The sequence below is a fragment of the Chrysochloris asiatica genome, unplaced genomic scaffold (genome assembly GCF_000296735.1).
Source record: "Chrysochloris asiatica unplaced genomic scaffold, ChrAsi1.0 scaffold00032, whole genome shotgun sequence".
Lineage (NCBI taxonomy): Eukaryota > Metazoa > Chordata > Mammalia > Afrosoricida > Chrysochloridae > Chrysochloris > Chrysochloris asiatica.
This window is the reverse complement of record NW_006408550.1, coordinates 14043607-14065105: the sequence shown is the minus strand read 5'-3', so window position 1 is coordinate 14065105 and position 21499 is coordinate 14043607.

The window sequence follows — 21499 nt, the reverse complement described above, 5'->3', positions numbered from 1 at the left end:
AGGGTCATGATGGGTCAGAACTGACCCACGGCACTTAACAACAACATATGCAAAGTAAAGCCAGTACCTCTCTCTGACTAGTATTTCAAGATTAGAGCTAGTCTTTGTATCTCTAATTCCACTTTTGTCTAATTTGGGGGGTCTTGAATACAATTAACAGGACTATTAACAGCTCGCTGTTAAAAGAATAATACCTTTTTGTGGTCAAATATCTCCAAGGATAGTGAATTAGAAGAATCAATCAACAAAAGCAAAGTATTAATACAGATAAAAAAGACAACTGTCAAGAAAATTGAATTATTGCCCCATTGTTCAACTCCATGAACTCAACTTCTCCAGATTCAGCAAGAGGATGCAGTTCCTATTTGACCATCGTAAATTCAACAAGGATTGCTGTTGGGTTACTGTAGGATAAGCACTTGACTGTTAACAGCATAAAAGATCTGATCATCAGTATCAAAAAAAGTAAAATGAATCACATCAAAATCTGTGGATACAGCTCAGAGATATTTTGAGTTCCGTTCCAGATCACCAAAATAAAATAAGTCCATTAATTATTTAATTTTCCTGTGCATATAAAAGTTATATTTACGAAATACTGTAGTCTATTAAGTGTACAATAGCATTATGAAAAAGCTTGAATTATTGTGAGAATTACTGTTTTAGGATGGGTTCTCTAGAAAAGCAAAACCAGTGAAACTTACTTTTGTATATATACATACACATATATAAAGAGAAGTTTATAGCAAGGAAATGGTTCACAATTGTAGCGGTGGGAGAATCCCAAGTCCATGTCAAATGAACCAAGATTGGCAGGCAGGCAGGTCTGGCAAGCAGGCAGGCAGTTATAATAAAGCAGGCCACTGGCTCATGTCCAAAAGACCAGAGGTTGGAGGATGAACGAGATGCAAGATTCAGGCCCAGGAGAAAAGCAAGCAACCTTTGTCAGAAAGTTCATTATATTGGAGCAAGCAATATCCTTTCAATTGGTTGACTGCTCGTAGCCAATTATCATAAAGTATTAGATCTCACCATGGGGATGACCACCTGTCATTGCCAACCCACTGGGAATCCTGGCCCTGACAAGTTGACACAAAAACTTAATTATCACAATTACCAAAATGTGACAGAGACAACCAGAGCACATATTCTTGGGAAAGTGGCACTAATAGACTTGCTTAACACAAGTTTGCCACAAACCCTCAATCTGTAAAAAACACAAAATATGTGAAGCACAATACAGCTGATGTATACTGCCATTGAATTAATCTGAGTCATAATGACCCTTACAGAGATTTCAAGGCTGTAAATCTTTACAGGAGCCCAAGTGCTCATCTTTCTCCTACAGAGCCACTGGTGGGTTTGAACTGCCAATCTTGTGGTTAGCAGTCCAGTGCTTATCCTACAGCATCATCTGGGCCCCATACACTACAGCTAAGTGTAATAAAATGAGGTATGCTGATACATCTTCCTAGACTCCAACCCCTGCCTGTTTCCAGACTGCAAACCTAAAAACAGGCAGCAAGGGAAAGTCAGGGATTGGATCGGAGTGGGGGTGGCAAATGGAAAATAAGTTGCACAACCACTATTGCATCCCCTGTCTATTTTCTGAGCAACTCTTTCACATCCTGTAATTGTCAGCTTAATATACTTGTCTGTTTTTTTGTTTTGTTTTTGTCTATCTCAACCTTATAGAATTTAGAGTTGAGATGTAAGAGTTTGGGCATTTCTCTGTCCAGCCCAAAGCTAGAGATAAAATGAACAAGAGTGTGCTGGCCTCTTCTGTCCTGTACATTGATAATTCCCTCTCCTGATGTATCAGTGAAGTGAGCAAATAGCCCCCTTAGCTTGATTCTCTCCTTCCCTGCTTCTGCATCATACATACACATGCACACATACACACATGAAAGGACAATAATGTTTTTTTTTTCAACAAAATATCAAATGAGTACAGTAATTTTTTTTTTTTTTTACACACAAGCCATAATGACACCAAAAAGCCATAATTAAGGATTTCATTTTCTTTTCTATCACAGAAAGACTGCAGAGGAGCTGGAGAATGATTGAATGATTGAGAATATCTATGTATGGTGTGTTCATTCATTTAGCTACAAGTCTTATATTTTACTTTTCTAATCAGTGTTAGAATTCAACCTCCAATCAATTTTCCTTTCTATTTGCAATAAAGTAGAGGTCCATACATTAAGGCAAAGGAAGTTAAGGGGAAGAGGTGCATCATTTTTGCTAACATTTGTTGAAAATTTCCCATGCACTTAATGTTCACATAGACTTTATGTGAAGACTTAAAAGAGGTTTAAGAACTTGTTCAAGTGCATACTGCTAGAATGTGGAAGAGTGGAGCTATCCATTTATGTACTTTGTCCCCAGAGATGTCTTCTCTATCATTCCACATCTATCTCAAAATAATAACAATCTTCAAATATATTTGCCATCTTTAAATAAAACATAACTTAATAAAGAGTCAAAAATCAAAACCCAAGTGTGAAGTATTCCGGTTTTCCTTGTCCTGGTGTGGCACTGTAGGATAAGCACTGGACTGATAACCACAAGGTCAATGGTTCAAGGCCACCAACCACTCCTAGGAAACTCTATACAGGGTCATTATGAGTCAGACCAATTTGACAGCACTTAACAACAATGAATGTTTATAGAGGAAAAAATGAAAATATATTAAATTCAACAATGATGTTTCTTCACGCAGTTTCATTTGTTGGTTTCACTGCAAAGACGTATAGTGCCCTTCTTTATATTAACTATATTTGAGTCTGAATCCAAATCCTTCTCACTGAGATTGCAGTTCCAAAGCATCTGATCACAGTTCTGTAGCTGTCAAAGCTCTTCTAAGCCTTCACAGTTTGATGCCGTGGATTGCCAGACAGCCTGCTTTTAGAGTCTAAATAGATCACCTCCCTTTGAACTCTGAGAGCATCCAGTTTAAATAGCTGAGCAATTGCTATGCAGCACAAAAATCATGTGAATAGAAGTAAATGCTAGCAATCTTCTTAGATTATCTATACCTTGTTAACATCCAGGTATTTCCAAATATCTGAATTGAAAACACAATGCATGAAATGTACATGGATGCTTTAAAACAAAGGCTGGAATTGTAACAATTGGTTACTAAAACAGAAACAATAGCCCATGGGCTATACCTGTTAGTCACCTGATTTTCTAAAGAAAGTTTCATAGGAACACAGCCAGTCTCTTCCTTTATAAACTATGACTGTGTTTACACTGCATAGCAGAGTTAAGTAGTTGCAATAGAGAATTGATGGACCCTAAACGAAATGATTCTTAAAGAAAAAATTGCAGGCCTCCAATTTACCTGGAATTTCTCCATTTTCTTGGATGTAGTTTTGTTTTGTTATTTCTCAATAACATGATCAGGAAGTAGGTCTGGGTCCCTTCATTTCCTTTGAGCCATTTATCCCTCTGAACCACTTATCTCACAAACTACAGTAGGTCTCAGTAGCTGTAAAATTGCCTAATTTACAAGAAAATGTAAAAGGCAGTATGTGATTAATAGAATATGCATAACTCTTGTCAAGCAGAGGGTGAGGTGGCTTACATGGAGCTGAAAACATTCTTCATCAAACCAACACTAATCATGCTTGGGATGAGATGGACCACAAAGGATTACAAACTAGATTTTGTAATCAAATTTGAGTTCAAGCCCTGGCTTTACCAATTATAAAAGGTATGAATTGGGCAAGTTTCTTCCTTTTATAAATTGAGATTGTGATAATAATAACTATTTTGTTGAGCTGTTCAGAGGCTCTTATTCATTTATAAATGGTTTTGGATAGCCCAGTACCAAACACATGGTGCCTACCATGGGTGACCTAAGAAATTGAAGAGGAGTAAGAAGGGAATCCGCTACTTGAACATTTTCATCAGCTGTGGTGGCTTCTGTGTTGCTGTGATGCTGGAAGCGATTCCACCAATATTTTAAATACTAGGACAGGGTTCAAAAGAGCTTCCAGACTAAGAAAGATTAGGAAGGACAGGCAAACTGCTTCTGAATGATTAGTCATTGAAACATTGGAACATTGTCTGATATAGTGCTCGAAGGTGAGCTCCTCAGGTTGGAAGGCACTAAAAATACTGCCTCCTCTTAAATCAAAGTAGATTTAAGCTTGTTGACATAGATAGAGTAAAGCTTTGGGGCCTTCATTTGCTGATGGGCACAATTGAAAATGAGAAAAACAGTTGCAAACATCCATTAATAAAAAGAATGACTGTATGAAGTACAAATCTTGGAAATTGCAAGTCATCAAAAATGAAATAGAATGTATAAAGATCTAATATCCTAAGCATTAGTGAGCTGAAATTGACTGGCATTGACCCCTTTGAATCAGACTATCAGAGTTCACTATTCTGGGTATGAAAAATTGAAGAATAATAGCATCCCATTTTTCATCAAAAAGAAGATTTCAAGATCTTTTTTGAAATGTAATGCTGTCTTTGATAGGATAAGATCCATATGCCTACATGGGGGGCCACCTTCTGTCTCCTCTCTGCAGACAGGTGCTCCAAGCATTCCATGTAGAAGCCATTGAAATCTAGCCTGGAGATGAAGCTGGCCATGCTGTGCTCACAGTCACTGGTGCTGTAGATGCTCAGCTGGGCCAGGGGTCAAGGAGGTGAGCAGAGAAGTTCTTGTCAAACTTGTTGATGGTGGCCTCAAAGTCACACGTCACCTGTGGTGCATCCATGTGCTCAGCCAGGTGCTTCTTGGCAAGCTTCTTCCAAGTATTCTCCTCAGTGAGCTCGGCCTCTGTGGGCGGTCCCAGCATGGTTCCGTGCTCCAGGGTCAGGTGCCCTAGATCACTATCCAGCTTCATGCTTTGCGTGAATCTCTGCATACAGTTGGTGAACATGACACACACAGACATGAGTTTGGAGAAGGCCTTGAGCAGCTCAGGGGTGGTCAGCATACAGTCCTTAAGGCAGTTGTCCAGGAAAATGAGTTAATATGACTATTGTTCAAATTTATGCACCAACCAATGATGATGACATTGGAGAATTCTATCAACCTCTTCAGTCTGAACTTGATCAAACATTTAATTAAGATGCATTGATAATTACTGGTGACTGGAATATGAAAGTTGGAAACAAAGAGGAAGGACAGATAGTTGGAGAATATGGCCTTGGTGACAGAAATGATGCAGGAAATTTCACGATAGCAGTTTTCAAGTCCAATGAATTATTCATTGCAAATACCTTTTTTTCAACCACATAAAAGGTGACTATACACATGGAGCTCACAAGATGGAATACCCAGGAATTGAATTACTATGTTTGTGGGGAGAGACAACAGAGAATTTCAAAATTATCAGCCAAAACAAGACTAGGGCCCGACTGTGGAATAGACCATTAATTGTTCATAGGCACATTCAGACAAAAGCTGAAGAAAAAACAAGTCCACAGATTCAAAATACAACCTTGAGTATATCCCACCTAACTTTTGAGATCCTCTCAAGAACAGATTTGATGTATTAGGCTCTAATGACTGTAGACCAAAGGAGCGGTGGGAAGACATCAAGAACATCATACAGGAAGAAAGCAAAAAAAAAAAAAAAAAAAAAAAAGATCATTTGAAAGACAGGAAAGAAAGAAAAGAACAAACTGATGTAAAAGAGATTTTGAAACTTGCTCTTGAATCTAGAGAAGGTACAGCAACTGAAAGAAATCATGAAGTAAAAGAGCGGAACAGAAAATTTCACAGGGCAGCTTGTGAAGACAAAGTCAGGTATTATAATGCAATGTGCTAAGACCTGGAGTTAGAAAATTAAGAGAGAAGAACACACTCAGAATTTCTCAAGGTCAGCAGTTCAAACCTACCAGCTGCTCCTCAGAAATCGCATACAGGATCACTATGAATTGGAACCAACACAATAGCACTTAACAACACCAACTTGGTCAAAATATTGGATGATACAAGAAGCATGAAAAGAAGATGGGCAGAATACATAGAGTCATGTACCAAAAAGAATTGGTTCATATTCTGTAATTTCAAGAGGCAGCATATGACCAAGAAACAATAGTATTGAAGGAAGAAGTCCAAACTGTACTGACAGCATTGGCAAAACACAAGAATCCAGGAATTGATGGAATACCAAGTGAAATGTTCCAACAAGCTGATGGAGTACTGGAAGCTCTTACTCATCGATTCCAAGAAATTTGGAAGACAGCTACCTGGCCAACTGATTGAAAGAGATTCACGATTGTGATCATTGCAAAGAAAGGTGACCCAACAGACTGCAGAAATCATCAAACAATGTCATTAATATCACATGCAAGTAAAATTTTGCTGAAAAGAATTAAAAAATGGCTGCAGTGGTATATCAATAGGGAGCTGCTGCCAGAAATTCAAGCCAGATTCAGAAAAGGATGTGGAAAAATGGCTATCATTGCTGACATTAGATTGATATTGGCTGAAAGCAGAGAATACTAGAAAGATGTCTACTTATGCTTTATTGACGATGCATTAACCAACTATGGATTACATTGGAAGAATGGATGTACCAGAAAACTTCTTAATTGTGCTCATGAGGAAATTACAGACTAGAACAAAACAAGGGAATACTGAATGGTTTAAGGTTGAGGAAGATGTGTGCGAGGGTTGCAATCCTTCACCATACTTACACAATCTGTATGCTGAGCAAATAATCCAAGAAACTAAAGTATATGAAGAACAATGTAGCGTCTGGATTGGAGGAAGACTCACTAACAACTGGCAGTATGCAGCTGACACAACATTGCTTGTTGAAGGTGAAGAGGACTTTATGTTTATCAAAGCAAATCAAAGACTACAGCCTTCAATATGAATTGCCCTTCAATTTAAAGAAAACAAAACTACTCACAACTGGACCAAATAATAACACCATGATAAACAGAATAAAGATTGAAGGTGTCAAAGATTTAATATTGCTTGGATCCACAAAAAGAGGTTCATGGAAGGAGCAGTCAAAAAATTAAACCACGTATTGCATTAGGCAAACCTGAAGCAAAAGACCTCCTTATGCCAAAGAGCAAAGATGAAGACATTGAAAAATAAGTTGTGCCTGACCCAAACCATCATATTTCCAATCACTTCATATGCATGTGAAAGTTGGACAATGAATAAGGAAGACCACAGCAGAATCAATATTTGTATTATGGGTGTTGAAAAGGAACATTGAAAGCATCATGGACTCCCAGAAGAACAAACAAATCTGTCTTGGAAGAAGTATAGCCAGAATGCTCCTTAGAAGTGAACATGACAAGACTTGGTCTCTCCTACTTTTGACATGCTGTTAGGATTGACCAGTCCTAGGAGAAGGACATCATTCTTAGAAAAGTGGGGAGTCAGGAAAAAAGAGGAAGATCCCAATGATATGGATTGACACAGTGACCAGAACCAATGTGCTCAAACATAACAATTGTGAGGATGGCACAAGACTAGGCATTGTTTCTCTCTATTGTGCATATGAGTGCCTATGAGTCAGAACTTATGCAAGGGCACCTAATAATAATAACGAAGAATAAATGAATGAATGAGAAAGGGAAGAAAAATAAAATTTAAGCCACCACAATAATGGGGCATTTATTGGTTTTACTGTGTTACACTTCAACATCTAAGATTATGGCTTTTGTTGTTAGGTGCAGTTGAGTCAGTTCCAAATCATAGAGACCCTATGCACAACAGAACAAAACACTGCCCAGTCCTATGCCATCCTCACAAATTGTTGTTACCCTTGAGCTCATTGCTGCTGCCAACTGAGTCAAGCCATCTATCTCACTGGGGGCCTTCTTCTATTTCGCTGACCCTCAACTGGCATGGTATAATTCTCAAAGGAACTGTCTCTCCTGATGACGTATCTGAAGTATGAGAAACAAAGTATTGCCATGCTGGCTTCTAAAGAGTATTTGTTTATTCTTCTGACAGTCCATGCTATTCTTCTCTAACACCATAACTCAGATACATAAACTTTTCTATGGTCTTCCTTATTCATTGTTCAACTTCCACATGCATATAAGACTGTTGAAAATACCAGGACTTGGATCAGGTGCACCTTAGTCCTCAAACTGATATTTTTGTTCTTGAGTACTTTAAAGAGGTCTTGTGCAGCAGATTTGCCTAATGCAATATGTAGTTTCATTTCCTGACTGCTACTTCCATGAATGTTGATTGTGGATCCAAGCAAAATGAAGTCTCTAACAAGTTCAATCTTCTCTCCATTTATCATGATATTACTTATTGGTCCAGTTGTAAAGATTTTTGTTTTCTTTATATAGAGGAGCAATTCATACTGAAGGCTTTGGCCTTTGATCGTCATCAGCAAGAATATAAGTTCTCTTCACTTCCAACAAGCAAGGTTGTATCATTTGTATAACATATGTTGTTAATGACTGTTCCAATCCTGATGCCATGATCTTTTTCATATGATCCAGCTTCTCAAATTATTTGCCCAGCATACAGATTTAACAAGTATTGTGAAACAATACAATTCTGTAACACACCTTTCCTGATTTTAAACCATTTAGCATCCCCTTGTTCTGTTTGAACAACTAATTCTTGGTCTACGTTCAGCTCCTCATGAGTACAGTTAAGTGTTTTTGAATACCCATTCTTCACAATGTTATTCATAGCTTGTTATAATGTACACAGTCAAAAGCTTTTTCATATCCAATAAAGAACAAATATGCATCTTTTTGTGGTATTCTCTACTTTTAGCCACGATGCATCAGATGTCATGTTATCCCTAGTTCTACATCCTCCTCTGAATCAGCCTGAATTTCTGGCAGTGCCCTATCATTGTACTGTTGCAGCGTTTTAAAATTATCTTAAGCAAGATTTTACTTGTATGTGATATTGATGATATTGTTCAATGATTTCTACAGTCTGTTGGGTCAACTTTCTTTCAAATGGGCACAAATATGAACCTCTTTCAATCAGTTGGTCAGGTAGTTGTCTTCCAAATTTCTTGGCATAAATGAGTGACCACTTTCAATGCTGTGTCAATTTTTTGAAAGATTTCAAGTATTATTCCATCAGTTTCTGGATTCTTGGGTTTTGTCCTTCAGTACCATCAGTTATTAATCTCTTGAAATGGTTGACTGTGGACCCTTGTTTTTTGGTACAGTGACTGTGTATTCCTTCCATCTTCTTTTGATGCTTTCTGCATCATTTTGTCCATAGACTCCTTGAGAATTACAAGTTGAGGCTTAAAGTTTTTCTTCATTTCTTTCAGCTTGAGAAATGCTTAGTGTGCTCTTCCCTTTTGATTTTCTAACTCCACATTGTGGCACATTTAATGATAACATTTTGTCTTCTTGAGCTTTACATGTATCAGTTTGGGTCTTTTCTTTCTTTCATGTCTTTTTGATGGATGACCTGTTGCTTTTTTCCTGTATGATGCTCTTGATGTCATCCCATAACTCTTCTGGTTTCAACTGATACTCTGATGCATCAAATCTGTTCTTAAAATGGTCTCTAAATTCAGGTGGGATATGTTCAAGTCATATTTTGGCTCTCACAGACTTGTTAAAAGTTTACTCAGCTTCAGCCCGAACTTGCCTATGAGCAATTGATGATATGTTCCACATTGGGCCGCTGGCCTTGTTTAGCCTAATGATATTCAGCTTTTCCACTGTCTCTTTTTACAGATGTAGTCAATTTGATTCCTGTGTACTCCATCTGGTGAGGTCCATGTGTATAGTTGCCTTTTATGTAATTTTTAAAAGGTATCTGCAATGAATAAGTTTTTGGTCATACAAAATGCTATCATGTGTTCTCCAGTACCATTTCTATCACCAAGGCCATATTTTCCAACTCTTGATCTTTCCTCTTTGTTTCCAACTTTCACATTCCAATCACCAGTAATTATCAATTTATTACTAATTTGAGTAAATGGAGTTTGTGGAATCCACATTTGTCTTTTTCATACTCAGGGTTCTTTTTGAATCTCAGAGAACTTCAATGAGATATGATTTCATCCTCAATGCATATGTACACATAAACAATTGCTCATTTCATAAGCTCAGAAATCATATTTACCTTCAGCTAGAAATGAACTCTTGCTTGGAAAATTGACCTGAAAATCCATTGCTGCAGTGAATTCATTTTTATATATTTCCCAACCAGTAATGGGATTTATTTAGAGTATTAAGAGAGTGCTTCTCTGAGGCCAGATATTGTCTCATTTACATGATAATATTTTGATCTTCATCTTAGATAGAAATATAATCATGCCCTTTAAGACTTGCCATGCACCCAGAATTTAACTAATACTGTGTCTCCATCTGGTGTGTACAGAGTCAAAACAAAAAGTTAAAAGACATAAAGAATTAGTCAGGTACATGATTTAACATCACATAACTTCAATGTTCTTGGTTGTTTTAACAATTTCACTCATGTATTCTTTAGTTAGCAAATATTTTTTAGTTCCTACTATGTGTTAGAGAAGCCCTGGTAGAATAGTGGATTACAAACTGGGTTGCTAACCATAAGGTCAGTAGTTCAAGTCATTCCATGGGAGAAAAATGAGGCTTTCTGCTCCTGTAAAGATTTATAGCCTCAGAAACACCATACAGGCTCACTATGAGTCGGAATTGACTCCATAGCACACAACAACCAACCAGACGTTATATTAGACACTGGTATATGATAACCATATACAGATGGAAACATATACATTAGCCTCCAAGAAGATCTAGTGGAGAGAGAGATGTTAGAGAAAAGATTCTTCCTGCTTCCTGTAAGGTGTAAGTATGTTGGAAACATATTTTTCAGGAAAAGAGAAGACAGGGTTTACACAAAGGCAGTATCTAACTGAGCAACCAAATGTGGAAAGCATGGCAGGTAAGAAGGCAGCATGTTTCAAAGCCTAGCAGTGCATAGACTTAGGAGTGGTTAGCAAATCCAGCAGTGGCTCAAAAAGCAACGTGTTAGTGGGGGAGAGGGGAAGGAGGTACGAGAACTGATGGCAGTAGTGGCTGATTATGAAAGTCTTTGTCAGGCAAAATACTCTAGGTTTCTCTGAAGGCAATTGGGAGCCACAGAATTTGGGGCTGGAGGAGTGATTAGAAACTCACATTAGAAAACTCCTTTCAGCAACTTTGTTATGGAAAGTGAGGTAAGGCTAAAAGTGAAGGAATAACAAAATGGCTTATAATGACAAATGTCTAACTGATGCGCAAGGCAAGAACCATATGAGTAGCCACAAAAATCGAGATGGAGACCGAAATCAGCATGATTTGGAAGACAGGATTGGTGGAGCACAAAGATTGACTAAATGGGAACTTTGAAGAAAAGGTAGTTCTGGGAAGATTCTCTTACCTCCAGCTTGAGTAACAAGGTTAGTAATACAGGAGAGGTAGTCTTCCTGGTGTCAGGATATGGGATCATTGTAGAAGGTGATGAATTCTTTGGGGATACTATTGCTATAGTACATTTAAGCAGAGATACCTAAATGGCAATTGGAAATTAAGGCTTGGAGCTCAGGAAATTGGTATAGAACAAAGCTATGAATTTAGGAGACATGTGTAATTAGGTGATATTTGATGATGTAGGGTCGAGCTGGTAACCTCAAGGTCAATGATTCGAAACTACCAGCTGTTCTGTGGGAGAAAGATGAGGCTCTTTGCTCCCATAAAAGTTTACAACCTCAAGAACCCTATGCAGGGTCACTATGAGTTGGAACCAACTCCCCCGCACACCAAGACCACCACCACCACCACCTCCAGGTATGAATGAAAGCATGCAAGGAAAATGTTGCATAAGATGAGGGCTTAAAACAAAAATGAAAAGTAATGGAAAATAACCTGAAGCACACAATCTGGCTAACCATTGTTGACTTTCTGAAGAGAGATGGAAGTAGCAGTTTAAAAATTAAATGCCCAATGGCAAATCTGTGGCACAAGACTGCTTTTAAAGGATTTACAAAGCATGAATGTTACTTTTGTGAATGAGTTGTATCTGACCTATGCAATCTTTTTTTTCAACCATCTCATATGCATAAGAGTAATTATGAAAAGGAGTCCTAGTGTGGTGCTATAGAATAAAGTACTGGACAACAAGATTTTTTGAACCACAACATTGGTGGTTCAAACTCACCAGCCACTTCTTGGAAACCCTGTGCAAGGTCACTATGAGTTGGAACCAACTTGATAGCACTTAACAACAACTGCATAGTGGTTACGAATCGGGCTTCGAACCTTAAGGTCAGCGGTTCGAAACTACCAGCTGCTCCGCGGGAGAAAGATGAGGCTTTCTACTCCCGTAAAGATTAACACCCTCGGAAACCCTGTACAGGGTCGCTATGGGTTGGAACCGACTCGACGGCAGTTAACAACAACAACAACAACTACTACAAAAATGACAAAGGAAAGCAGAAGAAGAATTGATGCATTCCAACTGTAATATTGGAGAAGAATATTGAACAGACCATGGACTGCCAAAAGAATGAACAAATCGCTCTTAGGAGAAATACAACCAGAATGCTGAGACTCAGAAGAAAAGGTCATGTTTGATAAGTAGAGGACCATCAAAACAGAGGCAAACCCTCCTTGAGATAAATTCTCACAGTAGTCACCGCACTTGTTGTTGTTGTTGTCAGGTGCCATCGAGTCGGAACCGATTCATAGCGACCCCATGCACAGCAGAACGAAACAATGTCCGATCCTGGGCCAACCTCACTTCCGCTGCCACACTTGAGTCCATCAATGATGCCACCTGGCTGATCCATCTCATTGGGGGTCTTCCTCTTTTTCTTTGACCCTCCACCTTACCCAGCATGACATCCTTCTCCAACGATTGTTTCCTCCGGACAATATGTCCAAAGTATGAGAGACGAAGCTTAGCCATCCTGGCCTCCAAGGAGCACTCTGGCTGCACTTCTTCCAAAACAGATCTATTGGTTCTTTTGGCAGTCCATGGCACTTTCAGTATTCTCCTCCAACACCACAACTCAAAGGCATGAATTCTTCTACAATCTTCCTTATTCACTGTCCAGCTTTCGCATCCATATGAGGCTATTGAAAACACAATGGCCTGGGTCAGGTGCACTAGATGTAACTATACCAGCGATCTTGACTAGGGTGCAGGATCCTGTACTAGTTTGTTCTGCTTCATCTAAGGTTGCCATGGCGACTAACACCAGTCAGAATGGGAAGGCAAGTCAAGGACTCGTTGCAGGATGGATTGGGTAGAGCAAGAAGCAAAAAAAGTTGAAGGGCACAACGAACAAGCAGAAGGTTGCTTTAAATGAAAAAGAAAAGGTCAGTCAAGATGGAGAGGGTGAATACTTGGAAAAGTAAACATTTATTAGTCAATTCCTATGTGTTGTTCCTTTTTTTAACTTTTGGGGGTTTTTCTAACAGATAAGCCCAATTTTAAAATAAACAGTTTTATGGAGGGGTGGAGGAGATAACAGAGTTTGGAAGGTTCTGCAAATATTGGATGTTAGTCCAATGTTTTCACTTCTAACTTGAAGCTTTTGCCTAATATAAGTAGCATTTTTAAGTCAATCTCAGAGTGATGAAAATGAGATAGTTTCTTTGCCTAATATAGGAATCATTTCAATGGCAGAGCCTTTCTGAGTTAAGAAGAAACAGAAGTGTTTTTCTGACGCTCCTAAACACATTTTATGCAACTCAAAATACATCGTTGCCTGTCAGTGTCTGGTGACTTGTTTTTGAGTAACAGGTTGCCCTTTGATGAAATATGTTATTTAATGTGTGTGGTGAAGCTCAGCTAATGCTGGAGGTCAAGTCTTGGAAGAGCAGCCCTGCAAGCAACAGCTCTTCTAAGAGAAGACTCGCAGGGGAGCCCAGTTTCTCACAACTGCTGCTGCTGCTTCAACCAGCTGAGCTGGTCTTCAAACCTGAGAAGAGGTATTGAAGGTACAGAACTGGACAGAGGGCCACAGCCATGTTCTCCCCTGGGACCAGGCTTGGTTCGTTTGAAGTCGGAGGCAAGTCTCAGTCAGCACAGAATGGTTGTGATAGGTGCTTGAAGAAGACTGGAGGGCAGTAGTTGCTGTTGTTAAGTGCTGACAAGTTGGTTGCAGCCCATAGTGACCCTGTATAGGGTTTCCCGACTCCACGGCACTTAACAACAACACAAACAACATAGGGGTTCCCAGGAGCAGCTGGTGGGTTTGAAATGCTGACTTGTGGCTCAAAGCAACCTTTTGGCCCAGCCCATTATCCTGCAGTTCACAACAGGAACAAACCCCAAGATTCCTAGAGATCAGGAAGAAAAGAGCCTTAGCTGGAATACAAAGGAGGGTGAGAGGTCAGCAGAGCCCATTTAGCATGACAACAGCATTTCTCAGAAACCCACTGAAATAGATAATTTGACTGTTACCAGAACGTTTGAATCTACCAGTGGCCATGCAGAAGAAAAACACATGGAGATCTGCACCCTTAGCAATTATTGCCTAGAAAACCTCACCTGGCAGTTCTACTGTGCTATAAAATAAGGTCCCTGTGAGTCAGAATCAACTCAAGGGTACACAATAACAATATAACTATATCAATGATATGGCTCTGTTCCTAGCTCAGAGGATATAAACAATCTATACTACAATAATAAGTCTAAAAGTTTAAGTACCCACCTATTATTTTCATGCCAAGTCAAACTAAAATACAGATCTCCATATTTAAAAGGGAAACACTTGTGTTTTTAAATATTCGTTATGAGCTTAATAATTCTGTTAACACTTGTCTACATTACCTGACACATTCTACTAGTCATTTCAAAAACAGTTCAACATAAATATTGGAATCTGCCTTTATTGTAAAACAAGGTGAATCAGCATTTTCTACTAAAATGCCTTTATACATATGTCTATTTGTGGGAGATTCAATAGACCTTACAAAAGATTCCAAAATGTTTTCTATTTGATATTCCACTTTATAGAAAGGTAAAAATATATATACAGCAGTAGCAAAACAGAAAAATTAACTAAAAGTAAAGATATTGCTGAATTTCATTTCAGCCTGATGGCATTTAATATTTACAAACTGAATTCAAGGATATGATATTAAGTTGTTGTTAAGTGCCCTTGAGTCAGTTCCAACTCATAGCAACCCTGCATAGGGTTTGTAAGGCTGTAAATCTTTGCGGGAACAGAAAGCCTCATCTTTCTTCTGAGGAATAATGGGTGGGCTTGAACCAACAACCTTGAAATTCACAGTGCTTATCCTACAGAGCCACTGCTCTCCTAAAGAATGGAAAATCCTTGGATATTAAGGCTGGGTGCCAAGCAATAGAAGATCTAACTTATATTCCAATATATATATATATAAGTTTTTATTGTGAGGTTTACATGGAAGAATATCAGTTTTATATTCATCCTATCATATTTTGTTTCATTGCAATGATTACAATCCCCTCCATGCATCATCAAATAACCAAAGGGTACACCCCACAGGCCCACCCCCTGATAGTCAGCACACAGCCCCTCTCCCTCCCTGAGTTCAGTGTCCCCAGCCATTCCATCTGTCCATGTTATCAGCTCTGTCTCCATCCCTGGAGTCTCTGCCTCTCAGGGTAGAGTCCTGCTCTTCACTCTTCTCACTTGATGGTCTCAGGGAACTCTGCTCCTGGGCTGCAAAATCAATCACTCCCTTCCTTTTGTCAAAAAACATCTACCTCTATATTTTCTACCCTCACAGTCAGTCCTGATGGCAAGTATTCACTACTGTACCACAAGAGTCTTATCCCCATTTCCTTTCACCAGCCCAGTCCCAACAGATTGGAAATCATTCAGTGAAGATCTACCTACCCCTGCCCCATCTGGAACTAGGCTCCCTCTTGAAAGCTTATAAGCCAGTCACTTTTTGCCTTTATAGCACCACCATTTTGGGTAGCCAATGTCAAAGTTGCCCATCACTGTCAACCCTGTGTACCGATGGGGTGGGAGTGATCCTCATTGTAAAGATTTGTTCCCTTTTTTTGAGTGATTACATCCATAAGTATAGGTAAAGTTCATCAAATTGTAGCAGGTTACTCTTCTTTTCCCCCTCTTCTTTCTTCTTCTAGTCAAGTTCTGATCATCCAGCCATCAAAGCCACGTCAAGTGGGTACTATCTGCAAGTATGGGTGTTCTTGTGCATCTCCCTTCACTTCATATCAGCTAGACACTTCACTCTCCACTCTAGTCATCTGTGGCCCTGTCACTGCCTCTGGGCCCAGGAGTCCCCAAGTCTTGCTGTATTGCTGGCCATCAGGTCTCCTTCCAGGTTCACATGAATCTATTGAATGTGGTCAGACTTAGCTTCCAACTTCATTGCTGTTTTTCCCCCAATTCCCCTTATTGGTGATCAGTGTGGTCACCAGCCAGACCACCTGCCTGCTCATGTATTCCCCTTGAGTCTCAGTCTTGGAAGGGAGTTTGCTCTGAGGGGTCCCGACCTCTTGTCTTGATGGCTCCCAGGTGAACAGCTTACTTGTTCTTGTAGTAATCAATCAGACTGCCATTATTGTTTCTGATTTTTCTTGCTGGTCTTTCTTTTATGAAGTATCTTCTGTTCTTCTGGCTGCTCCAGGCTGGTCTACTTGTCCTTTCCAGTGGAAATTTCCTACCTCAGGCAATTCTGGATGAAGTCTTATGCAATGTAAAGGCTCCACAGGAAGCCTCTCTCACTGGGCAACTTCTAGCCCCCTTTAAGGTATTCCAATCAGTTGTAGGCTAAAGATGAACTTATAAGCTTTCTGTAGTGATGATTCTGGCTATTCCTTTCTGCCCTCCTCTAGTGTCTCTTTTACGATGGTAGGCAAGGGAAACCAAGATTCAAAAAACAACCAAGCATCTTAACATTATTCCCTCCCCTCTTTTACCCCTTCAAACCATGCATCAATCCATGTATCTCGGAGTCCTGTTGTTCCAAGGTTGTGCATACCTCATCATTCCTCTGTCCCACTTAGTCCATGTGAACCTGCCTAACTGTTCTCCCATCAGCCTTGTTCTTCCACTCCCCTTCCCCTTCTTGTGCATTGCACACACACACACCCCGCCAACCCCCAGCACCCAAGCTATCCTGTGTCTATTCCCTACCCTGTGCTCTACCTTCCCATCCCTCCCTCCTCTCCTCTCATCCCATACATCCTTGTGATCAGCAAATATATATACAATCCGCACCACCCTTTTAAGGTGGGTTCTTTTTCTTAGTCTTTTACAATAATGGTCCTATTGTGACTGACTAATTTCACTCAGCGTAGTGTCCTCAAGGTTCATCCATGTTATGCAGTGGCTTGCAGCTTCTTTGTTGTTCTTCAAGGTAGCATAGTATTCCATTGTGTGTATGCACCACAGTTTGTTTATCCATTCTTCCATTGATGGGCTCTTAGGCTATCTCCATCTTTTTGCTATTGTAAATAGTGCTGCTATGAACATTGTTGTGCATATATTTACTCGTGTTATGGCTCATATTTCTTGTGGGTAAATACCAAGTAGAGGAATTACTGGATCATAAGGTATTTCTATTTCCAAACTTCTGAGAAAGTGCCATATTGCTTTCCAGAGTGGCTGGACCATTTTGCATTCCCACCAACAATGTAAGAGGGTCCCAGTCTCTCCGCATCCTCACCAGCATTTATTGTCCTCTACTTTTTTGATCTTTACTGTTATTGCTGGTGTGAGATGATAGCTCATTGTTGTTTTGCCAATTCTATATTTTGGCGGGCAGATTGTTGTTATTAAGTGACATTGATTTGGTTCCATGCGGGAGTCCAGCTCTCGCTGGGTCAGGAGACTCAAGAGGAGATGTGGAATTGGCAAAAGTAAAAATAATCACGGAGTCTCCACTTAGTTGGCTGATGAAGCTCACTGGCCTGGCTCAGCAACAGTCTTTATTAATATTTAAAGTTACACAATGCAGAATGATCTAATACATTCATATTTTTCTTTGAAGTACTACACATTTTTAACTATATCATTCTTTCACCCTGTGGTTACAAAATCTTAACAAAAGTATTTCTATAGTGTCCCACTTGACTTTTCCATATCCTGTTCATTTTCTGACCATTAGGTACTTTTCTTCTGATATCATCTCCTTTTCTACATAAGTGATAGATTGTGTTTTCTTATTCTCACTGCAAGGTCAAGTTGAACTTTATACAGATCATTTCCTCCGCCCAAACCCCTAACTATATTCTCTTTCTATTATAGGTTTCTATTGACACAATCATCTTTGCCTACGCTATTTTATTGTTTTTTCTAACTATTTATTAATTGTCTACCTTACATAAGGTACTACTATTTTCTATAGCAACAACATTGCCAACATCTATTCAATTGTTTTGCTTTTCTAAAGTATTCATTAAATTGCTTAGTAACAGTATTTCTATGTTCCTTTCTTTCTTTTGGGGCCATGAAGCATGCTAAAGGGCCCAACCTAGCTAATTGCTGCAGAAAAGGCAGACTACTAAATTTTATCCGCTTTCCATTTATGTTTACCATCCTCTGCACATTTATGTAGGCTCCTGTATATAGTAGTGGGGGTGTTGTGGGTTCTACCCAGTAATAGTTAGGCCATTTCCCTCGAGGGGGCCACCATAATTTGCCACCTATCTTAGGTGGGACTCATGGGGTCGGTCAGTTTCACTTTTGCTTTTTATCTGCTTCTGTGATCTCATAATTGCAGCTAGTTTGTATTCGGGTTTTTCTGTGGGAGGGAATAGGTCATGCTGCCTTAATTTATTTACAATTCCCTTTGAATCTAATCCAGTGAAGTTGAGACAATTGTTGCAAGACTGATTTTTCTAAGCTTTGCCCAACTCACAGTGGGAGCCGTGAATGTGGCAGTACAATGTATCCCAACAAGTGGAATCAGAACCATCCCAAAGAAAAGAGATAAAGGGTGCTTTCCCACAAAACATCTGCCATGCTGATGCTTCTCCTTCACCGGGACTGTGTCAAACGGCAATAGGGGTCGGCTCCCAGCAGTTCCTACTCATAGTGATCATGTTTCCAAGGAGTATCTGATGAGTTTGAACTGCCAACCTTGTAGTTAACAGTCCAGTGCTATTATTTCAGAAACTAGAGATGCAGAAGCAACAAAAAATGGCCACTGAGGTCTATTAGTGCTTTTTGCTGTTGATAAGTGCTGTTGGGTCAGTTCTGAATCATAACAACCCTGTATATGGTTTCCAAAGAGCAGCTGGTGGATTTGAACTACTGACCTTGTGGTTAGCAGTCCAGTGCTTATCCTACAGCATCACAACAAATTTGAATTGTTCAAATCTATTTTTCTGGAAGCTTGGTCATGAAAACTGAAAAACTACAAAAGATCTTTGCTATCTACTTTTGAACATTCTGTGCTGCTGTAATAAATCATATCATTAAGACATATCTCTTATTCATATTCTGACAATGTGAGCATGTGGAGAAAAGCATCTAATTAATGGGGAAACTCAGAAAGTCATAATAATATAAAGGGTAAAGATGTAAGTTACATATGTCTCTGTCTTCTCACAGAGTTACCAGAATAACAAGAAAAAATGAAGAATATTCAATTAGCTCTGTGTGAAGCATTTTAATTTTCACCAAAGGTCACTCAATTAATTTATAATTCCAGCATGTCTATTTACCAGATTACCTGGACATACTTCTAGGATGTCAAACAATGTTCTTGCCCTTTCTTGTTCAATTGGCAGTCTGTTGAATTGGTAACTGATTGCTTCATTTAAAAAAAAAACATGATTGCTTCATTTAAAAAAACATGCCTGTATATAACTCTCCCTCTATATAATATGGCCTGGTGTGACACTGTAGGATAAGCACTGGACCGCAAGGTCACTTTGAACCGAAAGGTGGGTGGTTCAAACTCACCAGATGTTACTTGGAAACCCTATACAGGATTGCTATGAGTAGGAACCAACTTGATGACACGTAACAATAATAGCAACAGTAATATAAATAAATCAGTGTGGCACTGTAGGATCAGCACTGGATTGCAAACCACAAGGTTGGCAGTTCAAATCCATCAGCTGCTCCTTGGAACCCTTATATAGGGTAGGAGTCCTGGTGTGATGCTGTGGGCTAATGCGTCAGACAAGAAAGTCCTTCGAACTGCAAGGTCAGTGGTTCAAGCTCACCAGCTGCTCCTTGGAAACCCTATACATGGTCGCTATGGGTCAGAATCGACTCAACGGCACTTCACAACAACAACATTAGTCAGAACCAACCGAACAACACTTAAAGCAACTACAAATAATATAAATCAAGTCCATCTTGGTGAAGATTGGAATTTAAAGAGGATTTAGAATTATATCTATCTGATACATACATACAATAAAAGTCCTGGTGTGGTACTATAAGATAAAGCACTGGACTGCAAGATCAGTTTGAAGCAAAAGGTTGTAGATTCAAACTTGCCAGCTGCTCCTTGGAAACACTATACAGGGTGCCTATGAATTGGAACTCACTCAACAGCACTCAACAACAACAATTACAATATATCTGATACACAGTCTAAAGCAGTCTATTTGATTTAATGCAACCAATTAAAAGTCTTTCCTGGTCAAGAGTCCTGGTGTGGTGTTGTAGGATAAACACAAGGACAGCAGTTCAAACCCACCAGTCGTTCCTCAGAAACCTTACACAGGGTCGCTATGAATCAGGACAATGAACAAGGAAGACCATAGAAGTATTGATGGTTTAAAATTTTTTGTTGGATAAGAATATTAAAAGTGCCATGGACCACCAGAAGTACAAATAAATCTGTGTTGGAAGAAGTATAGCCAGAATGCTCCTTAGAAATCAGGAGGTTGATACTTACTTAGTCTCTCATACTTCAGACATATTATCAGAAGGGACCAGTCCCCAGAGGACATCATGGTTGGTAAAAAGGAGGGTCAGTGAAAAAGTGCAAGATTCCCAAAGAGATGGATTGACAGAGTGGCAACAACAATGGGCTTAAATGTAACCATAATTGTGAGGCTGGCACAGGATGGGGCAGTGTTTCGTTCTATTGTTCTGTTGCTATGAGTCAGAATCAACTCCATAGCACCTAACACAACAAGGACTTGGAAGACAGAGTTGTATCAGAAAAAAAGAAATGAGAAGAGAAGAGAAAAAAGATGAACAAGAGGAGGAAAAAATGAAGAGGTAGGTCCATGTTCAAAAAGCAAATATTGAAACGATGAAATTAAATGTAAAGCATGTAGCTTTACACAGTGCAAAACACTTTGAGTTAGCATAGTACACATACCATATGCCATATTTTGTGCTACATTTAAATCATCAATAGAATTGTACAGTTGCTTGATCCATTTGAAGAAGTCAACCCTTTGCCCAACAGACATGCCCAATTCTGTGATAGGAAGATCTCAACTCTATCTCAACCAACCTTCCTCCTTAGTTAACTCTTCAAAATATCACCAAAGTTTTGAAGTCATATATTTGACAACAACTTCAAGTGGGTTGTCTCTATATGCCATTGTTGTCGCTGTTGCTAAGTGCTGTCAAGTCGGTTCCTATTCATA